This window comes from Varanus komodoensis, unplaced genomic scaffold, assembly GCF_004798865.1.
Source record: "Varanus komodoensis strain SLA01 unplaced genomic scaffold, ASM479886v1 scaffold1, whole genome shotgun sequence".
NCBI lineage: Eukaryota > Metazoa > Chordata > Lepidosauria > Squamata > Varanidae > Varanus > Varanus komodoensis.
The window spans coordinates 136,972,541-136,982,886 of record NW_025335268.1 but is presented as its reverse complement, the minus strand read 5'-3'; positions in this window follow the sequence as shown (position 1 = coordinate 136,982,886).

Below are 10,346 nucleotides of genomic sequence, written 5' to 3'. Positions count from 1 at the left end.
AATGCCCCATGCACCACTTTATGCCAGGTATTTGTGCCTCTGATTCACGTTTTCCTTTGCAGATGACACACATTGCCAGGGAGTCTGAGGGAACCTGTTGAAAACAGCCAGTTTTGCAAGGGTGGCAAGGGTAGAAGTGGGGAGTGTGTGATTGGGCAGGGATCAGAACGGTGGTGCTGGGGATGGGATGCGATGAGATGAAAGTTCTCTTTGGTGCTGAAGTTGCAGCAAAACTTGTCCACTGATGTTTCATGTGTGGCCAAAAGTTAGATAATATTCAAAGTAACTTGAAGGGGGCAGGGAAGAGTTGTAGATATGTCACTTCCCTGTTTAATGAAGGGGATGCATTTATTTAAGATTTTTCCCCCAGTAGCTATGTACTTATGGCAAAATCATAAACTGCTATGTATATTTTGAGTTTATATCCTCAGGTTTTCACAAGTTAGTGAGCACCAAGTGAGGAGGGGTTAAGTTTCGACTACTTGGTATTTCATTTTGAAGACGCAAAAGTGTACTTCACTCATTCGCTGAGCATAGATTCTGTGGAAGTGAATGGCGATCTCATGCTGTGTCTCAAAGCTAGTTAACTTTAGAGTCTTATAGCTGAAAAACTGGGGTTGTGAGCTTAACTGAAAGGTTGTGGTAGTAAAAGAAACCAATGCAAATATCTCCTTTTAACCCTGTGCCAGACAGTGGTTTTATGTTTAGCATGGTTATGATTCCTCCCCAGATGTAGAAAGCCATTTCATAGATTGCTTTAAATGCTATGGTGGAACACACATGGTGCATCAGTTGGGGTTCTACCACAATACCTAAAAGGGAACTTCAGATGAGAGGCAACATTCCTCATTATTGGATGCTGGGGGCAAACCGCAGAGGAAGGTGATTATCTTCTTGGCTTGCCCTGCTTGTGAGACTGCCAGAGATATTTGGCTGGCCACTACTGAAAACAGGATGCAGAGGATACAAGCCTCATCCAACAGGCTGTTCTTGCATCCTTAGCACAATATTCTCTCCACTGTTTTGCAAGGTGTTTGTTAAGGTGAGCAAGGATAGCTATCCACCTACAGGACAAGAGGATTTTGTGCCATTTCCAGGTACAAGTAGAGAGAGGGAGCTTATGCCTGTTGAAACCATATGTGGCCATAGCATTTGAGCACAGGTCTGACTCTGGGTGGCTTGCTGGTATGATCTTTAACATACCCTGAACAAGGTAGATTTGCTTTAAAGTAAGGTACCCTAGGCCAGAATGAAAAGAAGTAGAAATCTTTGTCTTGTGTTTTACTTGTTTATTGTACTTTTTATGTGCAGAGAAATAGGTTCCATGTTCAGATATCAATCAATCAATCAATCAATCACAGACCTGACAAACATGTTCAGATAAGACCCTGAGTTCCTATAATCTTGCGAGTGCAGATTACTTTCTAAAGAGAGAAGCTCAGCTCTGTCCCAGACTGGGGCTCCAGACATGCAGGGTTTGCCTGGCTGTATTTTATTCACTGGGGAGAGATTTGCATTTTGCTGATACAGAACAGATCTTCTTTTCTTTGGAATACATAAAGGAATAACATTGGCATTCAAACTAGGTTCCAGGACTGAACCATGGTACAAAATAAGCCCTGCTTGTGAAGCACCAGGATGTGTCTTGATATGTGGCAAGTGGAATTTCTGCCATGGTTCTCTCTTAACAACTTCCTCAAAAACAAATGCAAAACTTTGAGGAGAAAGTTTCACAAACTTCACATTTCAGAATTGCTCAGCTAAGCTCATCTTTTCACTGATTGCTCTAGATCATTGCAAACTGCTGGCTATCAGGATGGATGCTGTGATTTCAGCAGGAATAGCCTGATTGCTGAGGCTTATGCTGGAGGTAAGCTATTGCCTCAGAGCAGCCAGTCAACCTCCTGTTCCCAGCATCATATGAAAAAAAAAGCCCTGATTTAGATAAACCACCTGCAAAATATTTCATGTGTGATTTGCTATGCTAGTGATTGTGCTGAAGTTCATAATTGCCTGCCCTGGAATTTTAGCCTCTCCTACAACATAGCCTGGTGTCATTATAAAGAATGCATTGATTTTATTAAAATGATTTAATTATTTTAATTAATTTTTCATTTTTATTAAAATACTTTCTCTAACTTGACCCTTAATTCAGCCTGGTCCCCTGCCATGCCTTCTTAGTGGCCAGAATGTTGACTGGAAGCCTTAGAAATGAAATTTCTCAGGGCATCTGAGTCCATACTATTGATGTCATATGTCTTGGAGAAATATATTTCCCAAACTGCCTACAACTTTAGAATTCCAAATCAAGTCAAGGGTAGTTTGCCCATTGCTAATACTCACTGCTTTCTAGAGTTCAGGAGAACTCTTCAAACACACATGATTTCAAAGTATTGCAATGCCTTTGAATGTGCTGGTTTGATTCAGGTCCTAGTAGAAATACAAGTTCATATGCAGTCTGAGTTAAGAGGTGTCAGGACTGCCAAGAAAAGACTTAGACAGGGCATGACACAATCTGAATAGGAAAGGGATCCCATGGAACTTATGAAGGACAGATGATACATGGAGACCTGCACAAGGCTTACCACCTTAACGATGCATGAAATCCCCTCGTTTCGGTCTGGGATTTAGCTCAGCAAATCATTCACATTTTCTCAGTCACCTGAGAAATTCTCCTGAATTCCCATTGGCATCCCTGGAGGTGTAATGATAGGCCCAAAGCACCCCTCTGCACTCCACCGGCATGAAACCATGACTCCATGACTTACCTGGAGGTGTCGGTGGCAGTAGCTGGGACTAGGAAGCTTCTCTGCCAGAACTCCATTTTTCTTCATTGCTTGGGATGCCGAGATGTAAACAATTCCAGTGCACCTGAGTATTCAGTAGAGATGTCAGGTGCTGGGGAAGCAATGTATCCTAGAGCTCTTTTTTCCTGTTGATCACAGAATAGGTGCAAGGAGTCAAGGGGCGTGCACAGTTTCGGTATTCCCCATCAGGTGTTGCTCACTGAATGTGCCATGAGTGAGCACGGGGTCACCAGCCAGGCCCCTTTGGCTGCCTTGACAAAAGCACAGCCCTTCACTGGGGCTGAGCATCCACAGCAGTGAACCCACCCCACTGGTAGTTCTAAACCGCGTGGGGAGGCTCCATGGGTAGAGCCTGTTCCCCACTGCTGGCACTGGGTCCCAACAGAAGGGGTAGCCATGGATCTCAACTGCAGGCCAGCAAGCATGTTCAAGGTCCCGCTCCTTACAAGATATGCAAGTACAGATATGCAGAAGGGGCAGCACCTGGATGGGGCTGTAGTTTCCAGGCTGTGTGATGTCTGTGCTGAGTCCTCACTTGTAATCAAAGCTGTGTCTGGGGCTGCTTGCTGGGCTCTGCATGCTCAGAAGCTTGATTTACCCTTGAGCCTACTTGGGGGAAATAGCCCTGGAATTGTAGTGCAGATGAGCATTGTAAATGGGAGACATTCATATTCTGAAAGAGGCATATTTGAAATTGGATGACATCATTACTTTTTAAGCTAAAGGTGTGTAGTACAAACTCCCCCTGCCCCTTGCTTTCAATTGCCACAAAAAACAAGACGCAAGAGTGACCAGTTCAGCTCCTGTTCCTTTTAAACTCCATGCCCCAGATTAGGCAAGGGAAGCCTTTTCCAGCTTGAAGGACCATGACTTCCCCTGCCTGGCCTTCTAGAGGTTGTATGTTCCTGTGGGTATATTCAAATTCAAAAGGCTGCACAGATCCCACCTGTGCTCTGTGACTCCTTCAGCTACACACCCCTTCATATGCATTCATTCACACATGTCCAGCACTTCTTTTTCATAGACATTCATTCTTGCATGCATTCATGGTTTAGAACTATGCGTTCATAATGATATAATTTATATACTTCTGCAGAAATAGGCTTATTTTAGCCAGGAATTCAGAATGTTAAATTTATTCTGTATGAAGAATTCATATATGACTTTACATAAATGCATTGTCTTTGTACTGAGATCTAGTATCTCTTGTTAAATATGTGTTTTGTGGTGGTTTGATAACTATGTATATACAAATTAAATTTAATCTAACCTCGGCTACAATCCTATGCAGGTTTGGAAAGAAAAAGTTTTATAACTCCCAGCAAGCTCCTGCTAGCAAATTTTTAAAATACCTTTTTATATAAAAGGCCACATTTTTAGTAGCAACATTCATGTGATGGAAAAGCAGGGTATGTGTCAAACATAATCATGTATGTATTAGTAAGGACAACCCCTCCCATTCCTATTGAGAGGTGGTGTGTCATAATGGTTAGAGTGTTGGACTTGGACTCAGCAGATCAGGGTTCTTGTCCCTGTTCAGTCATGAAATTCACTGGGTGTCTTTGGGTCTGTCATTGATGCTCAGCATAACCTCACAGGGTTGTTGTTGTGGGTTTAAAATGGAGAGGAGGAGGACTAAGTAAACTTCCAGGATTCCTTGCAAAGGGGAAAAATGGGTGAGATATAAACAGCATACTAATAGCACTCCAGTAATAATACTTCAAACTGGCTGAAACATGCTTGGGTGTAAGGACCCCTTTCTGTCTAAACATGCACAGAATTGTGCTGCTAATCTTTTACATGTCTTCTTACATGCCTTCCCTCTTTGCAATTGCTATTTCTCGAGCAAGGGACATGATCGCAAATGGACAACCTTGTACCCTCTCTCCCCATGTGTGTCCCACTGCCCCAACTGGCCTCCCCCCTGGCTGTCCAAATAAGGACAGAGTGGTCCATTTCTCTAGTGCTGCATAGCCAATTGGACTGGACAGTGGCTTTCCTTGTTAGCACTGCTGAACTGTTTCTTCAGTAGCAGCGCAGAGAATTAAATACAGAGGAGAGGCTCCTTGCTGTTCAGGAAACCTCTCAGCTGTAGCAAATATGAAGGGGCTTTGTTGGGAGCCCCCAGTGCCAGGCACCTTGAGGTGGCAGCGTCTGATGGAACAGGCTGTCCTTACTTCTCATCTTTCCTAATGGGTTTCCTCCATGGGTAGTCTTCAGCATGCCCACCACAAGGTATGCCAAATGTCTTGGACAATGTTTCCCAGAGAAGCTTCTTTTCCTTGCCCCTTGCATTTCTTAATAGGAAGAACTTTAAAGGGACTAAAGGGCCTTGCCCTGGGTTTTAGCGGGCCTGTTGGGGAGGTGGCCAGGCTGCAGTGTTTTCACCACTATATTAGGTGAATAGACATTTGTACCAGACACCACTTCTGGTCCCTCCCCGAATCACTAAGCTTACCAAAGACAACTGGCGATCCATTCCTAAATCACCCTGGGCTTTCTCCCACTCACCCAGAGATCTCCATCCAAGGCTTCAGCCAACTACCAGAAAGGTTGGTTTCAAGAACTGACAACTGACTGTATATAATGGATATGAAAACAAGTCTCTGCTGGGCTGCAAAGTCAAGGAGAGGAGGATGTATTTTGCCTGTAGGGGCTGTATCTTTTGTAGCCTGCTGGAAGGGCTGCAGAGGCTACATTGAGAGTCAACATTAGAGGCACCACTGAGCATTTCGAGATAATATAGCACCATATTAAACACCAAGTGACACCTCTATTTTAATTCCACTTCCAGCTATTTTCACAAATGCAGTGCCTCAACAGCACTGAAGGGCTCTAAGCATCCCCATCATTTTTTAGAGCAGCTTTACTGACTAGTGTTCCTCACTGAGTAGCTTGTACATTCTTTTTTCCTGTACTTTGGATGATGTCTATATTTGCTGTCTTCAGTGGTATATTGTTGTAATGTTCTGGTAGCTGTGATCCAATGACCACCATTAAAACCACTTGAGCCCCCTTTCTTCAAATCCTATATATAAATGAAGTTATTGGATGCAACCAGGTGTTGACAGTTGTCTTCCATACTTCCTGATGCATTTAAAAATAAATGTACTGTATCCATAAAGGAGAAGGGAGTTGTACACTGCAATCATTCAGGTTCCTTACAAAAGATATAACGTTATATACCATCCTGAAATCTATCATTCGACTACTACAAATCAAACACAATTTCCCAGTCAATCTGTTCATTCTTCTCTTGGTTTCTTATAAGCTATCTATTTAGTCAGCAGTTATGCTTCCAATGAACTAAGGTAGAGTGTGTGAAAACTTGTGCTAGAATAAATTTGTTAGTCCTTAAAGTATCACAAGACGCTTTAGAGTTTGAGTATGTTAAACGTTTTACTCCTAGAGGCAGCCTAAACATAATTACCTGAAATAACAGATTTATTAATAGTGGGTGCACTGGAGAATAGCTAGTGTGAAGTAATGCTAAATAATGAATTGGTCAGTTTTACTTTCTCATTGCATTTTTGCAATTTTTTAAAATCTCAGGCTTGTTCCTATTTATGAAGAACCTGCAGATTTGATCGGTTCTTACAAAACAATCAATCAATCACCCATCCACACCAGTTGAATGCAAAAGGTATAAGCTGTTTTCAGTATGGAAAGGACCACATCTACCTATCTGCAAACCCCTGGAAAAATGTGAGAAAAACAATTTCCCCAAATATCCTCCCTTCAAAGATAAAATAAGATACCTTGGAAAAAATACCTTGCTCCCCACATCTCCCCCCTCCCCCCACCAATTATCCCATGATTAGTTTCTCTGGTAAATCAGTGGAGTTTTTGCTGCCAACAACACAGCAAATTTAGGGATGGGAATATCATAGAGGTCATGAAAATGGCTGAGGGGATGCATGCAACTCATGGGCAGCCTTGTACTATATGTAACAGCAGCTCAGTAACCATATGTTTTCTAAATGTCACTTCAGGATGATGCACCTAATAGCAGAGAAGTGTGGGATGGAAAGAGATTCGCAGACTCGCAGATTCATAGAATAGTGGGGTCATTGGGTCCAACTGCTGCTGGTGCAGGACAGCAAGTCACACATCCCAATCAGGTGACTGCCCAGTTTCACCCTGAATGTCTCTAGTGTGGGGGAGTCCACAACCTCTCTTGGCAACAGGCTCCATTGTCGTATTGCTCTGACAGTGAGGAAACTTTTCCTGATATCTAGCCTAAATCTCGTGTGCTGCAATTTAATTTTGTTGTCCCATGTCCTACACTCAGGAATAAGTGAGAAGAGGTCTTTTCCTTATTCTGTGTGACAGCCTCTGAGCTATTTGTAGAGTGGTATCAAAGTCTTATAGTCTTCTCTTCCCAAGGTTTAACATGCCCAGCTGTCTCAGCCTCTCATCACAGGGCATAGTTTCCAGACCCTGGATCATCTTTGTTGCCCTCCTCTGAACCCTTTCTAGTTTTTCTGCATCTTTTTAAAACCTAGGTGCTCAGAAATGAACACAGCATTCCTAGTGCTGACTAGTGCTAGAGAGGAGAACTAGTACCTCTCTTGTTCTGGAAGTTCTGGATCTATTTCTGCATCCCAAAATAGTGTTTGCCCTGTGTGAAAATATGCTCCATCATTTACCCATTCTCCAAATATCCCACTCCTATGGCTCTTCCGCTCCAGTTTCAAACCTGTGTTTCAAACACAGATTCATTTTGAAGTTCCTCATTTCCCTCCGTATTCTGTCCTATCGACCACATTCTCCTGAATTAGCTTTTATACAGATAAAGATCCATCAGACTACAAAACCTCATGTGTAACCAACAGACTACAAACACTTGCTCTTGCATTTTGGCCCTGAGGGAAGCCCTTTCTTTGCTTTCTTCTTGCAGTGAAGAAAGCCAAGTAATGTTTGCTCATTGCCCTCTCTTTCTACTGAAATTCCAGTCATGCCTTCTGCTATGTATGGAAAAGCACAGCTGTGTATGTGGAAGAAGCTTTGCAAACACCTGTCGCCCTGCACCGGCTCTCTGCTTATAACAGAATTGCTTGATGGTGTGCAGAGGGATGGTTCAAGCTGTCCAGTTCAATTTATCTGTGTTTCCCAGGTCCCCTCAATTCCTTGTTTATTCCACCCTGTTTCTGTATCACTTGGCAACTTTTAAAAGTCTAAATGAATATTCATTTTTAGTTTCATGCGTATCTTTCCTAAGAAACACACTTTTGTCTGATATGCACATAATTGTTAGCACTGTAGCATTATATGCTAATACTTCGTATTTTTTCACTAATATATACATTTAAAATGTTAGCATCCAATGCATTTGATACCTATGTATGCTCCTGCTCCTCTTCTTCAGGAGTAGCAGGGGACAGGGAATTGTATTACAAAATTCTGAGAAATGTGAATTCCAAAGGATTACCATATTGCGGTTTTTATATAAGGTGCATGTTTTTGAAGTTTGTATCAAAAGGCAAACTGAACAGAATCCCATCCCTTCCTTATGAATGGATTGCATGGGTGCATCTCTCATGCAGCACTGACTTTGGCTACATTGTGCCTTCAAATTCTACAGCCTCATAATTTCAGATAACATTTACATGGCCACCCAAATCCTCTCACCCCTGTATGCATAGGGAATAGATAATATGCATTCCACATGAGCACAAAGCATGATTCTATATGTTGTCCCTTCCCCCATAAAACCCAGGTATGTGATGATAGAGGGGGACATGGACTTTCTTGCTTGAGACTTTGCATCTTGAGACTTTTGCATCTTTGAGAGCCAGTGTGGCGTAGTGGTTAAGAGCATGGGACTGGGACTCAGATGAGCTGGGTTCTAGTCCCACTCAGCCATGGAGCCAACCGGGTGACTTTGGGCCAGTCACAGACTCTCAGCCCAACCTACCTCACAGGGCTGTTGTTGTGGGGATAAGAGGGAGGAGGAGATGTAAGCTGCCTTGAGCCCTTTGCAGGAAAAAGGCAGGATATAAATTGAAAAATAAAATAAATAAATCTTATGGTTCCAGCCTTTGCCAGAGTTTTGACACGTGCTTTATAGAGCTGCAAAACTGCCCCACCCTTTTGAAGTGAAACTAAAATATTCTTGGGTCACCTGGGACTTTTGGACCAGAAAGCAGGAGAGTGCTACAAGATGCTAGCTTACTTTATTCTCTGCAGTACCAAATAACCAGGCCTCAGGCTAAGAATGCTGGGCAGACTTCCATAAACTAATATGGAGGAGACCAGAATGCCTGGCTCCACAGCTGACCCAGAAGGGGAGAAAGAGAGTTGTATACTGAACTGCCCACAACCAACCAACACTGCAGTGCACATCTCCCACGGCTAATTTCTTGTGTGGAACAACATGCAGGTGACCATTTGTAATTTTGTATTCTGTGCCACGAGGGCAGAGCCAAAAGTGAGCTGGCCCAAAGCAGGACTGGAGGCTTTTTTTGAAATTTTAATCAAGGGTTGTATGAAGTTGGTGCATAGGGCCTGACAGTGAAATCAGGAAATCAGGGGAGGGGCCCTAGTGCAATATGTATTAAAATGTACAATTCTTTTAACATGATGGCTTTAAAAACCCCTTTTGATACATTTAAATTAACAATAGACAATTTGTGACCTGCCTTACATTGCTGGATTTCAACTTTCCTCGTTCCTCAAATCCTTACCATTGACTATTTGTTAGAGCTGATGGGAGCTGAAGTCCAACAGCACCGAGAGAATCACATATTGCCAGCCTAGTTTCACCTGTTAAGAACTACATCACAGCATGCAGAGAAAATGTGAAATCGTGCTGATAACTGAATTCTGAATTGCATATTAGACAGATGGGTGACAATTGAGTTAATTTATATGCATTCATTAAGGCTGAATTCTTCAAGCATCCTTACTTCATGCTTAGCTATTGAGGTTGTATTGCCATTATCATTCTCCCTTCTGCTTTTATCCACTGTGGCGAATGGTCTATTTTCTTAACTGTTTCAGTTTTTTTGTACTTATTTATTTATTGTACTTTAAAACCACCCAGTAACCTAAGTTCTCTGGGTGGGCTAGAATACATTAAGAACACATACTGCAAATGTTAAAATGAAAATAAAATAAAAACAGCACAGAATAAAACAAAGATAGAATTAGACGTGGGGAATAAAACTGTTATAGCATCCTAAAACCAGCAGGAGAATAGAGTATTAATAGCAGTTCCCTGGGGGAATACAAAGTCCTTCATCTGGGCACTGGATGGTCCTTTCTGGGGGGAGCATTCCCCTGAAAAGGCCCTTTCTCTTGTACCTCATCTCATTTGGAAGGGGGTCACTTGCAGGTGGGTCTCAGGTGACAAGCCTTAATGGCTGAGTGGGTACGGGAGGTAATGTTCCATCAGACAACCTGGCCCCAAGCTGTCTGGGGCTTTAAAGGTTAAAACCAGCTTTGAATTTGGTGTCGACTGGCCAGTGCAGAGAACAGACTGGACATAATGTGATCATGTCAGCCATTCCCAGGGAGTAACCTAGCCACCCTAAACAA